This window comes from Octodon degus, unplaced genomic scaffold (assembly GCF_000260255.1).
Source record: "Octodon degus isolate 3935 unplaced genomic scaffold, OctDeg1.0 scaffold00025, whole genome shotgun sequence".
NCBI classification, from domain to species: Eukaryota; Metazoa; Chordata; class Mammalia; order Rodentia; family Octodontidae; genus Octodon; species Octodon degus.
Genome location: NW_004524601.1, coordinates 12,000,935 through 12,018,859, shown reverse-complemented (window position 1 = coordinate 12,018,859; position 17,925 = coordinate 12,000,935). Strand labels below are relative to the sequence as shown.

Sequence of the window (17,925 nt, the reverse complement as noted above, 5' to 3'; positions counted from 1 at the left end):
AAAAAAAAAAAAAAAAAAAAGGTCTTTCCATACTAGTTGAAATAACTAATTGTAATACTCTTGATCTGCCAAAATGGTAATTTACTTGTATTCTTGAACATAATTTAAAGTGGGTGAAACCATAGTTTTCAATTACACATGTCCAAATTCTAACACTATATTAAGATACACACACACACACACACACACACACACACACAAACACACACAGATTCTCACATGATCCACTTCTATTTTAAATGCAAGTTTCATAAAACCCTACTATGCTTTAGCTGAAGACATTGAAGTAATTTCTCATCTTTGGGCATCATGTAAATAACTTTTCTAAATATATCATGTATTTCTACATTTGACTCAATTTCAAATTGGATTTCATGATGCACAATATAACATTAAAATTCTTAATCCCACAAGTTATGCCTATGTTTCATTTTCTCTCAAGCTCTATTATTTAAATTGAGCATCTTGGGCTGGGGAGATAGTTCAGTGACATAAGCGCTTACCTGGCAAATGCAAGGTCTTGAGTTCGATCCCCAGTACTGCCCCCCCCAAAATAATAATAAATAAATAAGTTGGGTATCTACAAACACTTTCTCAAGTCTATAAGTGATTTCTGTAACTTTACTTGTTTTTTGTTTCCGAAAATCATAAAGCATATTTGAAAGTACTAAAATATGTTCAACCTGCTCAGTTTTATGTTTCCCAAAATATAATTATAACAGCAAATCACCCTTCCCTCAGCCAGTATACTTCAGTTTCTGTTAGTTGCCCAGGCAACAGTTCCTGTTCTGTATCTAAGAAACTGATCACTCTGATACATAATATAAGAACCAACTGAAGACAGCCAAGTGCTCTGCCTCTGTACTTCCCTTTCAACTCCATAAAGACCACCCTCCCTGGGACACTGAGGTCTGGCAATCTGGGAATGATCCTGATCAGTGCCCCTTGACATAGAATCAATCTGCCTCTGAATCCTGGGGATGGTTTTTGGCGTTTCTGTTTGCCATTGCACAGTGTATCCCAAACAAAAACTGCATGTTGAGCAAAATATACTGTTAAAGAGAGATACATTCAAGGACTTGGTTTATTTTATTTTTGTGTGTTCCTCAGATCAAACCTAATGCCTAAGCTTTGTAGAGATGTGATCTATTGGAGAGCTGTATCCACGACCCAAGGAATGCTTTTGAACAAAGTCCAACCTAAATAAAGGCATTTCTGGTATCTTCCAAAGTATTAATTAAAATGTGTTAAATATCTGTAGTTGAATCTTCCAGATTTGTTTTCCCCCTTTCTTTTTCTTGCTCTGCTCCACAGAGGACTGACCATGGGAACTGGATCCCTTTGCCCCACATCCTTCCAATTTTCCATTGTTTTTGGTCCACATACAGCACAAACAGAGAAGCAGGAATGTGTGAAGAAAGTGATCCTGGCAAATTTTCCCTGCACTCTTCTGACCTGGCTGCCCTTTTATTGAGGGTCACAATTTCTACCACACATTCTTCTCTAAATATCTACCCCCTCTGGGATCTGGCAACTAATCCCTCTGTTTTCTTCTGCCCCTGCAGGCTAGTATGTGGTAGAGTAACTAATGGTCAACTTGGAACAGCCAACTGAATGGAGTTAAGTGATTGTATCCTTTTCAGGAAGAAATTCCCAACTAAATGGGCTCAGCATAGTTCTGGGTGTGGAAGACCCACCCTAGGGAGGATTGCCACTAAAATAGAATGAAAAGGAAATGAAGGCAGGCTGCTTCTTTTTCTTCAGAGGAACTCCAGTCTTTGCCTTTGCCTTGGACGTCCGGCTTCCATCGGAGACCCTTCAGTGTCCAGCACAGATCCTTCAGCCTTTGGGCGCGGCCCTCTTGGTCTCCTTATAAGACCTGCAGAAGACACTAGCGCCAACTCCATGCCTTTCTCTGGATCCTTGGGATTTCTAGCAGCCCTTTTGCACTCTTTCACACCTGACTCTGGCAGCCATTGTAAACCAATCTTGTAAGTTCTTATACATTTGTATATCTTGCATTAAATCTGATTCTCTAGTAAGCACTGATTGATACAAAACATAACACTGAATCCTCTCTCTCCCTCTCCCCGCCTCAAATAGGTTTTCCCTGTATAGCCTACTATGAACCTATGTCTCAGTTCTAACCCAAGTACTAGGATTAAATGTGTGCATCAACACACCCAATGAGGGTAACTATATTTCTTAAAGTGCCTCCACTTTTATAAATAATATCTGTGTTTAATGTTCTGGTCTTCTCAAATGTCTGGTTTGAATGAGCCATTTATTTTGCTCAGGACTCTGATTAATACATTCAGTTCCTCACATGCCCCTCCAGAATATGTGCATACTATCTTTCGGTGAGACTGGGGATTGAACTCAGGACTTGCACTTGCCTGGCAGGCATTTATGCCACAGAGCTATCTCCCTGACCAGCTATTTATTTTTAAGCACAAGGAAATTTTACTGTTTTTATACATAAGCTCATTGTTAGTTGCCATCAAAAGCATGTATTCTAAATGCCATTAATTATTCATTTGCCTTGAAAATATTAAAAAATACTTCTAACATCCAATTTAATCTCTCTTTGATGCCCTAATAGTACTGTATTATCTAGACTCCCTGTTGTTTAGTAATAATGAGAATGTTCCTCTATTGTTTACCTTCCCTCCTGAGCATCTCAACTTTAAGTTTTCTTAATGCCTGGGACTAAATGTTGGCCTAAAATAGTTAAAAGGGTGGTAATCCCTACATAAATGTAGTATTTGGAATACAGAATAAAATAGGTCCCTAGAGGCAACTACATCAGTTTAAATTCTTGCAAAATAACATGGATCATAATAACATTATATATTTTAAGATCCCAGACAAATCCAAGTCTGGAAAATCTAGATTTTGCCATGGCCACGTTACATCACTGATCATTCTCAGAAGTCAGCAATTCTTAAATCCCGAGAAGAATTTAATGTACTAAAATATGCTAACAGGTTATGGTCAGGGCCTGAAGTTTTGCGATAAATCAAATCCATAAGACCACATGGCAGGTACATTGTTCTAATACAATAAAGGACAGGATCTTGCCACTCTACAGTTTGCCTTTCCTGTCCCGTCTTGTGTTGAGCAGCTAAGGCACCTTGTGCTGTCAAGATTAATAAGAGAATCCGAGCCCTAAAACCTTGCTATCCCCAGTCTCACACAGCTTTAATATCTTCTATAAATTGTCACCAGAATGCTTCTTCCATTCAGACAAAATGAAATTGTCTTATTGCAGGATTTCAATGGCTCCGATTCCTGTAAGACAAAATTCACATCCTCACCAGTGTTTTCAAACATGCTGAACTTTCTCAAAGTTAGCTTTGTTTCTTATAGTTAGCTTGCTTTTTCAGCCTTGATCACAATATTCCTGAATGTCTCTCCAGCCCACCTGTCTTCTGTGAAACCAATCACCTTCCAATGTCAGGCTCAGAATTTGTCAACAGAACTGGTTTCAAACTTCTTAGCATGTCTTTTCCTGCAACATGAAAGAGTGTGTTTCTATTTTAATGCCTGACCTGTATTTCCTTGTTACATAAGTCTACCTCTGCTGGACTATGAGTTCCTCTAGAGTAGTTGTCTGTGCATTAATCACCCTGCCAGGACAATGGCTCCATGCCTGGTGCTAGCACTACGCCTTCCTGAGTGCTGAATGAACGAAGACGCAATCCTCACACAGGTCTGAGCTCCATCATTCCTACCTGCTACCAGTTCACTGGTTGTAATTTATGGAGAAAACATTCTTTAAATTTTGAACTAAACTAAACTAAAAGGTGTCTCCAGATGCGAAAGAAGAAACATTTATTCCTTTAAAAAAAAATTCCAGTTCAAAAATATAAAATTGATGAGCATAAGTAGCAAATTGTTACAACGCTGTAGTCATAATTGCTATAGGCAAGACCCACTAGTCCATGTTAAAATTACTGCGTGAAAGTTTAAAAAGAATCAGTATGTGCATTCTCAAAGTCTCTCCATCAAATATTTGTTAATTATGAAGGGGAAAATAGTAGCTGTACAGAAAGACACATGGTAGGCAGCACTTTTTCCAACTTAACTCCAACTCTGTGCACATTATTTGTCAGCAATACGATGCATTGGGTAAGATGCTTTGTTTGGGTGGTCCTTCTTTGTTATGTGCTCATTCTGCTAAAATTCACAGCCCCAGGGCAACCCTGAGAAAACAAGTCAAACTATCTGCAGCATTCTACAAAACGCTCAACTGAACCAGTCCTGTTCAAAAGGGTGATAACTAGAGCTGGTGAGGAACAGCCAAGCAACTGTCACAGATTAGAAGAGACTGAGGAGACAACTGTGATGTTGGACTTGGGACCAGGTAAGACACATTACGTGAATAAATGCCACATGCCAGTAAAAAATAAAAGTAAGTATGTAAGTCAAGAAAATTCTTTCATTTTGGTAACAGTAACACTAAAAATATCTTACTTCCTCAAAGAAAAATCTACAGCCAGAATTTTTGACTACAGATATTGTTTTACTTGTATTCTGGCTCACTGATATAGTCACAAGACAAACTCTACTAATAGATAACAGATTAAGTAGCTCTACCTGTTTTTCTGTATAACTATCATTCATTTTATTCTGGCTGGCCAGACTGTGCTAAGTGTCCTACATTTACTAACTCAATTCATCTTGGTGGCAACTCTGTTCTAGAAATGAGTAAATTACTGTTTTTTTGAAATGAGAAAATTATTAAGAAGAACTTATTGCCTTAAGATTTCACAGTCAACAATTACCAGAGCAAAGACTCCACCTGACATTTTTTAAATCTAAACTAGTGCTTTAAAACTTCATGCTATACTATTTCCTTCAAAAGTCAAAAGCCTGAAGTTCATTCCATAATATCTGAAGCTTAATTCAGTAAACAAAATTTAAACTGTGAAAGCTTTGGTGAAGTTTTGAGAAATTTCTTATAACTTCATACACATACATTGACATTACAGGCAAATGAAGTACAGTGGCATTTGCCTGTAATCCCAGTATTTTGGAGGCTGAAGCAAGAGGATCACCATGAGTTTGAGGACGGCCTGGGCTACATAAGCCAGTTCAAGGGCAAGCTATACTACATAGTGAGATCCTGGATCAAAAAAAAAAAAAAAAAAAAAAAAAAAAAAAAAAAAAAAAAAAAAAACTCATTCATTGACATTATATTCTTTGTCCCCAAAATTCACAACACGGTACAAAAATGTTTCTATAAAAGTTTACGTTATTTGTTTAATTAATCAACTTAATTAGTATGAAAATGTATTATATCCCTTGCTTGTATAATGTACAGATTCTTTTAAAAATAGCATTGCATTCTCAGATAAGGATGTTCATTTAATTGTTTTTATTTTTATTTTTATTTTTTTCTTTGTACAAAGGATTTTATTTAGACAGAAATGAAAGGAAGTGGATAAATTATAATCTAGAATATATATTATATAATTTTAAAATCTATATTATTTCTTTCAAGTCTTTAGAAGAGCAAAGATGAAACTTTTAAATGTACATCTGTACAATCAAGTACATTTGATGGAAATAGGAATTCCTGGATGTAAATCTTTGTAAATCCTAATCTTATGCCCATTTCATAAGAGTCTAATATAAACATGCATGTATGGCCTTTTTTTTAAATAGAAAAGGCTGTGATATTTTGTCTTCAATATGAATTTCATTATTTATTTTATTCTAGTTCTATTTTAGCTTTATTTAATTCCATTTTATAAAATATAATTATAGATAATTTAATACTGTTATATGTCATATGTACAATTTAGTTATTAACTTTAAAGCAGAATGCTTTTAATTCTTTGTACGCTACAAGTCTGAAACAATGTATCACACAGTTCCTATTTATTACCCACAAACGGTAAGTTAGTATTTTTCTACGAGGTATAGAGATAACTTATAAATGGAAATGTATCTACCAAAAGCTCCCAAGAGGAAATGCTAAAACTATTAAAGATATGGGGCAGGTTCTTTAAAATATTCACATGGTTTGTCTTTTTAGGGTAATGGGGCATCTTTACTGTTAGCAATACAGATGGAAGATCTTCTGTCACTTGCTTCTTTCTCTTCTAGATCCTGCTAGCACAGTATAAAAAGAAGTTTGTTGTTGGTCAGTCCAAGAGGTCATACATAAAGTTGCAGTGGGAGGAGTGGTACAAGAAGGGTTGTGAGTTAAAAAATTAAATACATTCACTGAAGTAGGGCAGAGCAGGAAACTCAGGAAAGGCTCAGAAGATGCAAGTATAGGTGTCCATGATCAGGGATAATATTAAAGAAGCCAGAGACCCCAGCTGATGATAGATGGCCCACCTATGGGTGGGCAGGGGCGTTGGGAGATGACGGTAATAGGGCTTACTGGTTGTAGAAAGGAAGAGGAGCCAGAGAATTACATAGGCTCCTTTTATCACTTCATCAACCTAAGATTCCTAACATGTTATTTCCAAAGAATACATGTGACCTTCGAGGAAGTTTATGGTCCAAAAAAATAGTCTAAGAATCAATATTCTAAACCTTGAGTCCATCCATAATTTAGCTTTATATAAATCGGTTCTAAATCTCCTGAGAAGGGCCAGAGAGATAGCTCAGCAGCATAAGTGCTTGACTGGCAAGCACAAGGTCCTGAGTTTAATCCCTTGTACCAAAAAATAAAAAGTAAATAGAGATTAAAATTTTAAAAAATCTCCTAAAAAAGGCCAGGCATGGTGGCGCAAGCCTACTCTAACCCCAGCAGTCAGGAGGATGAGCTAGGAGGACTGCTGCAAGTTCAATCCAGCATGGGCTACATGGTGAGTTCAGGGGAATCCTGAACTCTATAGGGAGACCCTATCTTAACAATCAACAACAAATAAAAGATCTCCTGAGAAAAAACTGCTTTGTTTTTAAAAGATAATATTGGTTCTATGTAAAGGTAAACTATAACTTCATTCATTCTAAAACAGCTGCCTACTTATGCCAGGAAATGCAATATAAAAATTCCAGCAAAACAATCCTAATCTCAAAAATCTTGTAACAAGTTATACAGGGTGTTAAATATGACATAATTGCTACCTAGTGTGATAAATGCTGAGGCCATTATAAACCAGACCTTAATATAGACCATAAATGTTTTGCTTAACTTAATTTTTCACTTCTAATAAGTACAATGATTGCTTGGTTGATATTTTCATCATATCATAATAGTCATTAAAATATAATGAAGGGCAATATCATATTTCATTGAGAAGGTGATCAGAGCCAGTAGGCAAACTCTGAAATAGTTTTCATATTCTCAGAACTGCCCACTGAAAGTAAGATGAGTCTATCATGAGATCCTCTTCGCAGAGTCCAGTCCAGAAATGGTAACTCAGCATTTTTAGCAGAGACCATCAAAAGAAGTCCTATGAACAACACTGTTGTACCATCTACTCTTATTCCATTTAGAGCAGCTTAGATTTGCAGGGATGCAGGCTGAGTTTTCTATAATTTATATACATGACAAGGGCTACACAGGGAGTCCTAGTTTTGGTCTTGCCTCATGTCCATTTCACAATGAAATGGGAACCAGGTGAAAATTTGCCTTATGACTTATGTATATTGTCATTACCATTAAAACCACAGCCAGTTTGTCCATAGCACCCCGATAGTCTCTTAAAGATTTACACAACTGATATCAATTCCATAACAACGTTCCTGAGATTTTTCTTTGTCAAGCATTTTGAAAAGTTTTGCTAGTATATCATCAAGATAGAAAACAAAACAATAGCCGCAGAAAACAAAGTTGGTGAATTTTGTACATTACCACATACTCTAAATTAGATCAGTTGTAAGCTGTGGCACATACCATATACTAAAGCTCACATCACTAGGAGTGTACTGACATAACAACAATTAAATTGCTCCATCCTCATTTGCCTAATTAAATACAGAACTAAATCCACTTTACATATAAACTACTCTGCACTCCCAGGTAAGCTGTCCTATACAAAGCCAGCAGGAAAGAAGACCTCCTGTGAAAAAAGGAGAAAGGAACATCTCGCTTCTGCCATTTCAGGGAGGCCAATCATGTTCAGTTATGAGCTTCCAGTTTCATCCTGTAGATATTGAGTCAGAATCAGGATTTGTCTTAGTTACTTTTCTTCTTGCTCACGGTTTGTAGAGTTTTCAGTTCATAATCAGCTAGCTGTGGTGGGTGGGACAAGAGGCCAGTGCTCGGGATGCGGCACACTTCCTCACAGAAAGTTGAGTGCCACGCTGAAGGGTTCCCGCCTCAGCCTGGCGCCCCGGAAGGCACCCGGAGTCAGAGTGGGCCTTAGGGCCAGGGCCGCGGGGAGGAGCGGGGACTCCCACTGCTGGGCCACGAGCTCCAGCCCAGGCCCCTGCATAATAATTCGTTATTATTGGGAATTGGATGATCTTTACCAGCAGCATTAGTCTGTATGAAAGGTTTGGTAATTTTGAAATTGGTTCATTTTTGAAACTGAGACATGGTCTCCTGCTATCATACCTTTTGTGAATCGGCCTGTTTTCATTCAACCAACTGTACTTTATCTGTGTGTACTCTCAGATTGCCCAGCTAGGCTGTTGACTCAGAGCCACATGGCGAGTCTCTGTGCTAGGTATTCCTTCCCCAGATTGCCTTTTACAGAAAAGCCACTGTAAGGGCTGTTTCTCCCCAGAAATGAAAAGGGTACTCAGCGAGAGAATATCTTTTGTTGTTGGTTTGTGATAGGAGCCAATGTCTCCTTTGCATTTTGAAGCACGATGACATTCTCCCAAATCACATTACGTCAGGCTCAAGCATAGAGAAGCCTCGCTTTGCTCTGCTTTTCTGTAAAGCCAACAGGCATGGGTAAATTCTGATATGGGATTTTGAAAAGAATTAAGAAATTAGCATTTGAGTGAAAGTCTGAAACTCATAATTTTCAAATAAAATTTTCTCTTGCCATAAGTTATTTTTAGATGACTTATTTTCTAGTGTATTGAGGAAAAATAACATCATTCTCTCAGCAAAACATCCTATATTTGCATTTCGAGTATCTAAATCCTCAAATGAGCAATACATTTTCTGAACTCAGTGTTTTTGGGTAGAAATGAAACTGCTCTGAGCAAACTTGCAAGCCTACAAATGTTTCCTTGCTCCTGGGCAGTGAGCAGGGCTTGCCCTGGAGGGAGCCCTGAGCGGCTCATTCTGGGCCCAGCCACGTGACCTGGAGCACAGTACCCGCAGATAAGAACCAGAAGCAGGACCTCACAGGCAAATATCTGTGCCTGTACTCATTGCTACTGTAGAGCAGAACTCTTGCATTGCAAGGATTATTTGTGTGTGCAGTTTTCATAGGATAATGGCCCTTTTATTTTTAGCAACAACTAGGGACTGGACAAGTAGTGATTTATCAGGCAGGAAGGTAAAAGTATAATATGAGAGGATGGAGAAGTCAGGTCTTTTCACGATGGAAAGCCATCTCTGTAAGGATCCGAAGAAAAAGAGCAAAGTTCAAGTAAGTTGATCTATAAGCTCAACACGTCTGACACAAGAGTTTTGAAGCCAAAGGTGGGAAAGGGAAAGATAAGAAAACAGAGTCAGTCCAAAGTTCATTTGGAAAGACAAGCTAGAAAGGATGTGATAAAAATTCTGAAGGGAGGAGACCTTGCTCCAGTAGGTATTTTAAACAATGTAGACAGAAATTATTGATAGTGCTTTATTATAGGAATACATTGATAAATCAGAAGTATCTTATATTGTGTAGTCATGTAAATTAGAATCTGTTTACCTAGCCACTGCAAGAACCTCGGTGAAGGCTTGGCTGAGTGGAGGCTGGCTTTGTAGCTGGAACAGACCCTTTTCTCCATGAAGTAGGCTCTACTGGCTCAACTAGCATGGCATCTTGGCTGGAAGTCAGCCTGGAATGGGCCTTCAAGAGAAGTCCTATTATACTGTGCATGCTATTCGGTAACATCTGGAAGTCCTGCATAAGCAGAGCCTATTTTATATCTCAATTAATAGATGATAAAGATTACTTCTAAAATCATTGAACAATGAATCATCCAATTTGTGAAGTTGGATGAAAAGATATTATTTGGGAGGGGGGAACATAAGTAAATTAGCATACATAAAACTACATATTACCTGAAAATACAAGTGACTAGGTTTGGCAAAATATAAGCATTACAAAGAAACCCTGGAAACCATAGAAGACTACATTAAAGGGTTGTTATTTATTGGAGTTTCCCAGTGACCCTAACAAGAACTGGATGGCAGAGAGGGAACAGAAAAGGCAATCATGGTGTTAGGAATGCAGGTGATTTTATTTTGCTTTCGCATGTGCCTGTAATATTTTTGTTTTTTAAGATGGACATGTTTCATGGTCTTAATCAGGACAACCGAAATGCATAGTTTTCTTTCATGAGAGATGAAACAGTGGGAGTCCAAAGGTAAATAACATGGTCCTAGGAACTCAAAACATATTTGGCTAGGTTGCACATAACATACAGAATTACACCATCTTTTCAATTCACATGTCTGGGATTTTGATTCCATTTTTAAAAACTTCTTGTCTTAAAGAGTTATCAAATTACCTACATGGTGCATTTGCTATAATGTGGAACTAAACAATTAGCATAGTTTTGCAATCACAGCAATAAAATTATTATTCTGAATATAAAGACAAACAGTTTGCAATCTTAATGTTCTTTTAGTTCAAGTGAGAAAAACTTCAAAATGGCTTTAGCAAGAAGATTTTAAAATTATCAGAAGGCTTCTGAGGTTTCATGAATGTCTTTATTCAACTATGATGAATGTGAAGAACTTTCAAATGGAAATGTAAAGCATTCAGGATGGGTAGAATTAGGTATTTTCTAAGGGTCACGTGCTGCCAGCGTTATGCAACCCTTCTCCTTGGCATTTTGCTCTCACTTCCTGGGGCATGCTATAAATCTCATTTAAAATCTCTTTCAGTTTGGTTTTAGTGCTGCTTAAAACTGGGTTCTGACAGCCTTGAGATTTTTATACCTCTTAGCCATTTCATAAAGCAGTGCATATCAAAAGTCAGGATATAAAAATTACAAAGCAGCACTGAGTTTAGCAATTTTGAACATTGGAAGAAAATGTGGAAATGAGTTATTTTCAGCTCTGTACGCAATGGTTGGAAACAGTTATACAGATTCATGTACCCCCAGTCATCAGTCCATGGTGGTTATAAACAGGAGCAACATTAAGGTTTTTATTAGCAACATTAAGGGCTCAGGGAGGTCTCTAAAGGAAAGATATATAATGTCTTCAGGAAATTATCTCAACAGCTAATTGAGAAAGCGAATGGAATAGGAGTGAACTCTCACTGCCAACTCTCACTCACTGTCTTACCTCTGAGAACCTCAGTGTTACCTCTCCAAACACCCGCCCAAGGGACTCAATGCTGAGTTTGGTGAGAAAGCATTTAAAGGTCCTTTTCTTGAAAACCATGGAGGCAAATGAACAAAGAATATGTACGTACGATGAGATTTTTCATTAATCCATAGCACGTTTGTTCTCTGTAGACTGATTAGTCTTCAGCCTTGTAATGGAGAAGCAGAGCTACAGTATGTTGGAGATAGGTCCAGTGTTTCTCAGAAGAGGGTCAGCATGCCTTAGGTGCTGAGGCGTTCTGGGGAGTCTTGAGTTCTCTATGAAAATCCTACAAAAAGAAAAGCACACATTTGTAGCTTAAGGAACTCATGCATTTAGTCAGCTCCATTATCCCAAGTACTAAGCTTCCACTTGTTTGTATTTTTTTTTTTACTTGTTTGTATTTTTATAGTCATGTTGATAACAAGTGATCATGTAATTGGTTAGATTTTTCTTTTCTTTTTTTTATGTATTTAGTACAGGGTCTACCAGGTCTCACTATGTAGATCAGACTTGTAGTGATCCTCCTGTTTATAGCCTCCCAAGCAGTGGGATTACAGGCATATCACCACACCCACTATTAACTGCCGGCTCCGCACTCCCCGGGGTGGCGGAGCCAGCATGGCAGGCCCGGGAATTGAACCCCGGCCACTTCGTCTACCTAAGCAGGTGCTTTAATCTGCTGAGCTATTTGACAGGTCCTAGATTTTTCATACATGAGTTGTTCAATGGTTATTTAGCAATTATTATGGTCCTCAGATTAATGTTTTCTCTACGGTGATTTTAAATGTGTGCTTAACGGTTGTAATCGGGGAGGGGACAATTAAAAGAGGGCAATGGGTCAATTCTCAAGGGGCCTGATTTCTGGACCTCGCTTTAATACTTCCTAACCATGAGATTTGGGGAAAATAATTTTAAGATTTTTTTTTTTTTTTTTTTTTTTTTTTTAGTCGAATATATTTATTGAGGGAAAGAAAGCTCCTGTCCCAGAGAGGGACCAGAGGGTGCGGGGGCGACCGGAAGTGGGGGAAGCAAGCAGGCAGTCCCTCATTTTAAGATTCTTGAACGTCACTTTGTGGGCAAAACAAGGGAGCACAGTAGAGCGAGGTGACCTCTCAGCACAGTCTTCCTTTGGTCACTGTGATAGACTCAGGCATTTTCTAGTGATCACGTGCTGCCAGTGTCACGCAGCAATTCTTTTCAACTTCAAGAGCATCCGGGAGAAGAAAGCTGGCTCAGTTACTTACAAGGTGTGGCGCGGAGTGGGGAAGGCAATCTGGGTGGAGTCCCTTCCTCCCCTGGCCTGACGCTACTCTATCTTAACTCCCGTGCAAGTACATGCGATGGTGCCTCTGGGAGTTGAAGCACTAATTCCTTTCGCCTGCTGTAACCCAGCAGAAGTGTCCTGGGGCAAAGGGATGAGCGAGGATGACGGGAAGGGAAGCTGCCTCCCTGATCCTGCGGTCTGGATGCAGCCGTCACGCATCATAAATGCTAACCTCATGAAATCTCTTTGTACATCTATCTTCCCATTCAGGCTCAGATTTAGTGCCCTGAGTCCCGAGAAACATCTCCGAAAACTTTAATAAAGATCCCCTCACGCTGTAGGCAAGCTCCGCCTAGGAGAACAGCAGTCCTCCGCTCCCCTAATCCCACACAGCTCTGCGAGTCAGAGAGGCTTTGTTGCGTTTTTTCTGGACCTCAGCACAAAAGTCCTGGACTCCGAGGTGAGCCTGTGAGCGAAGCAGTACGTACGTTGTGGCGGGTGAGGCCCTGGTCGTGTTAAAAGAAATCAAAAGTGCAGAGATCCAGGTGGAGTGTAAGAGGCAGGGTGGGGTCTCGCGTTGCTGTCACTGCTCAACTGCGCCAGCGCTTTCGCGACACGGATCTGAGCGAGGCGTGTGTGCTCCGGGTCCTGCTTTGCTTGGGGCAGCTCGGCCCCCACTGAGCCCTAGAGGAGGTGTTTTGAAGTCGTGCTGAGAGCCGCGCGAGCGAAGGAACCGTCCAGCTCCAGCGCCTCGGCAGGAGGTGGGGTGAGGTGGGGTGGGGCGTGGCGGGGTGCGGCGCCGCTCAGCTCCGTACGCTCTGGAAGGGGTGCGCAGCGCCCCCCTAGATCACGTCTGCGCCCCGCTCCCCCAGCCGGCGTGCACGGGCGCTCGGTGCTCGCGCAGGCCGGGGTCTGGCCGGGAGGGGGAGCCCCGCGTTCCGGCCCTCGCGACCCAGTCCGTGCCTCTGCGCTGCCTGCATCAGTTCGGGCTTCGGCTGGTTGCGAAGAGGAGCGAGGGCACCTCAGCCGGAGGCACCGCGTCCAGCCCGCGCGGGCGCCGAGAAACTTTGTGCTCCTGGGAACGGCGCGGAGCCGAGAACCCCGGGTACCGGACCTCTGCGCCCCTCAAGGTACACGGCCGCGCGGGAGGTGGGGTCTCTGGCTGCCGCCCGGCCTCTGCCGCTCGCGGCGTGGGGTCCCGCACCTAGTGGGATTATCGGCCGGGCCCCGCACCCGGGGTTGGGGGACGCGGAGGGCGCGCGGCGCGGAGAGGGGGCGGAGACCTGTTGACGCCGCGGTGCGGGGCGAGGGGCGGCGGGGCCGTGGCGAGGTCCGGGTTCCCCGCCCCGCGCGGGCTGTGCGGTAACTTTGTCCCGGGCGCGCGGGTAGACCCGTCTGGCGGAGCGCGGACTCCGAGGAACAAGCGTCGCGGTCGCAGCCGGCCGCCCCCACTAACTTCTGCCGGCTCCGGCCGCCTTTGTTGGGCAGAGGTGGGCTGGGGGCGGGGAGGCGCGGACACTGGGCGGCCCGGCCGGGCCAGGCGGGTCCCGGTTCCGGGGTGCTGAGACCTGGGCCCCGCGCTCGCCGGGCGCCCCGAAGCGGGCGGGCGCTGCCCCTCTTGTGCTCCAAGGCTGCGGCGCGCACCCCACGCGGGAGGAGCCGGCGGCCGGTTTCCTCGGAATGTGTTTACGGCGCTGGATGGGGCTGGAGCAGGAAGCTGGCCGCGGCCGCCGGACGCAGCGTGCCAGGAGAGAGTAAGGAGGACGCGGCTGGCGCGCCGGGCTCGGCCGGGCCCCTCCGCACCTCGGGCAAACTCCGCGGGAGCGCCGGCGGTCAGGCTCCCCTTCCCAGGGTCTTAGTTTCGTCCCCCAGTTTAGCTCGCCTTACTTCCATTTGCAGTCAGACTGTTCTACTTCATTCTGCGAGTTTGACAGAATACAGTGAGATCCACGGGAACGCTGTAGAGCATTTATTTTGTGTCTGCTCTTAAAAGGATATTGCAGCCGCATTTGAGAGGAGAAGGAAGATTGAGAGAGTTTTAATTATGGCTACCTCGTTAATGTATAGGGCGAGCGGGAGAACAGGAGGTGATGTTGTCTGCAGGCGCTCTTGGGTCATTAGGTCCTGAAGGAGAGGAGATTGAGAGACAGCGAATGGGAGGAGGTTGGAAACTCTTTGAGAGCAATTGGCGGTTTTCTAGATTTGCAAACCGCCTCCTCTCTGCCAGCCTCCCACCCCCCAAAAAACTAGTAGCCTCGTTAGAAAGCCCGTCGACTGGACAAGTACAGTCGCTGGTGACTGCAAGTTCGCTGCAAACAGCGGCCAGGCTAAGGTACTGCTCCCCTGCATGATGAAAAGGTCTCCTTGAGCTGTCCAGGAGGGTTTTCCAAGTTTACGACTGACAAGAGAGAAATTTGGCCGGCAGCCAAGCTAGACTGAGCTCAGTAGCCAGGCACGAAAGAGACTGGGGAAGTTGCAGGGATAATTGGAAAGGCGCTGGTGCTGGTACTTGGGCTTCAACAAGGGGGTTCTTTTGCAGTGAGGATTTGTGGGTGACTAGGATCAGTCTTCTTGGCAAAGCACACTGAGTGCAGCTGCATATGACCGGGGAGAGTGGAAGAAGGGTTGAAGGCGGGGCGTCTCACTTCTCAGAGCTTCAGTGTGAGAGCCCAGGCCCAGGGTCTTTTTGGTGATAATACGTTGCAAGTGTCCATGTAAGTGTACTGCGGCTTCACTCCCTTGACTTTGACCTTCTTTGTTTTGATGGTCAGTAACAACTATACACTTGGGTTTTGAGCAGACTTTTTTTTTTTTTTTTTTTTCTTAACCCAAATTGAATAATTCACTTCGGTATTCTCGAATCGCAGGGATTTGGGTCAGGGAATTAAAGTGGAAAATGTATTCATTATGCCTTCTTTGAGCTTCAGAAGTGATCCAGATAGAAGATCTTGCTCTTTCACCCAAATTGAAGTGTGGGGTGATTCCACACATTTGCTCAGTCTTACTGAATTCTAATTCCAGAACTGACAGAACTCAAAACTTTTTCTACAGTTCAGACCCTTCTTTTATGTGTAGGTGTCGTTTGTGTTTGTCTACTTTTTTTGTGTTTTAGGGAGGCGGGACTACTATTGTGGGTAAGGGAGTTGAAGGGTAAAAAAATTAACTACAAATGCAATTTGTATTTCTCCTGGACTTTTGAGTTGAGGGTTGGAACTATCAGCTCCCTGAGACTGACTTTATGAATCACTCTGTGCAGAGTACTTTTTCTGACTGTGAGTTCAGTTTTTCCAGTAAAGAAACTTTCCTTTACATAATCACAAGCTCACTGTGAGAATAAAAGAGAAGGAATGTTAGTAGGCATTTAGAATTAAAGGTCCTAGGGTTTCTGACTCAGTTCACTCAGTTAAGTTTATAGATGTTAATAGGAACATTTATGTGTAGAATAAATACATAATAATGACTTTTAATTTTTAAAAGTTACTGCTTTAACCTTTTAATCACAATTTTAGCTTGATTATAAATTTTTACAGGTGAGGACATTGGGTGAGATTTTGTTATACGTAAAGCTGAGTCATTTTTTCAATACAAAAAAATAATTGTCAAATGCATTACTATTTCAGTGTATAGTATGATCAAGACAAGTTATTTTTAAAGTCATGCTCAAATTTACCTTTATGAGAAGTTAACAAATATATTTGTAAAATGTGACTTCCTTCACAATAACACTTGAAAAACTAAAATACATGTATGACATACAATAAAATTTTCTATTTTCTTAGTACTTTAGAAGATAGATTTTGGAGCTATTCATTACATGATTCAACCGATATATATTACATGCCTATTATGAGCCATTGTTACTGTGTTTCAATCTTACAACAAAACTTCTCAGATCTGTTGATTTGTGCATCTTAATCATTTATTAAATATTTCCCCAGTGTATCATTTATTGTCTGTATTGCTATCTATGATGTGTAAACTGGCTAGTTGTTGATCCATACAAGATATTTTTTGGAATATTTAGTTTTTAGTTTGACCTGTCAGTCAGTGAAATGAACCATAGCTTGTTTGTTTCCTTTTGTGACAGGCTCTCACTCTGTAGTCCAGGCTGTCTTCATTCTCATGATCTTCTTGCTCAACCTCTATAGAGTGCTGGGATTACAGGTGTGCAGTACCATGCCTGGGTACTACCTGTGTCTTATCCTCCAGTGTATTGTGTTGTACTCACGAATATTGCACTTAACTCTATCAGATGGTCAAGCCAACTTAATAGAGAAAACAGAATAAATACAAATCAGTTTAAAGCGTAAAATGTTTTGGTAAAGGCTTAGAGATAGCTTTTGTTTTCAGCTTTACATGATCACGATAGTGAATCTGTAGGAAGTGAGAGTAAATGGGTTGTAGTGGTTGTGCTGAATTTATAGTGGCAGTGAAACTGTCAGTAGTGTCTTTTGAATCACCAAAAACAAATGATGTTCTTTTTGAATCATCAAAGAACTTTCAAGGATAATTTTATCATAAAATGTCTTAAGTTTCTCCTTGAAAATCCTTTCTCCATTGTGGAATGGAAATAATCTTTTTTTTTTTGCATTTTTACTGAGCACAGTGATAAAAAATTTACTTTATTTGAGTAAAATAACACACTCAGAGGTAGTTGCAGAAGCCAATTGCATGACTGGTGAGTTCTGGTCCCTAAATGTATTTAAGGAGGTGAGCTAATAGTGTTTGTTTTAGTGCATTTAGAAAGCAGGAAGCTTAAGATAGTTCCTGTGGGAGCCTGATGTATATTCAGATTGGAAGAAGAAAACTGCTGTGAACTTTGAACATAGAAGTCCACTTCCAAACAGTAGTTTATGAAATTGAAATCCGACCTTTAGTTTTGAAGAAAATTACTCCCAGTCAGTCTTCACGATGCAATGTAGAAAGCAGGGCATATGCTGCTTCAGTTTCTGTGATACGCTGTGATTGTTTTATGCTTAGAAGATATTTTTCTTCAGAACACAGTTAACTGATTCACATTGTTCAGGAGCGTGTTACTTTTCTGTTTGCATTTAATGGTGTAGCTCTGGTAAGTTTAACGTTAGATTTATCTTTCAGTATTGGGTGCATGAGAACAGTTTTGGAAAAGCTGCTCTCATTCACTCATAGAATAAAAGTAAGCAAGTTAATTTTGGTAGGAATTATGATCCGTACTGTATTTTACACTATATTTAATATAGGATTAATATAGCTTTTAAAAATAATTCTAAATGACTTC

The 17,925-nt window shown here is 41.2% G+C and overlaps 1 protein-coding gene across 1 annotated transcript in view; it reads left to right on the top strand.

Moving 5' to 3' along the window:
• The first annotated feature begins 13,451 nt into the window (after positions 1-13,451).
• The window catches only part of Gulp1 (GULP, engulfment adaptor PTB domain containing 1), a 287,228-nt gene continuing 282,754 nt past the window's right edge, over positions 13,452-17,925 (top strand). The window contains exon 1 of the mRNA XM_004628630.2: positions 13,452-13,798. The gene's annotated coding sequence lies outside the window, so the exon portion shown is untranslated. The remainder of the gene's footprint in view (positions 13,799-17,925) is intronic.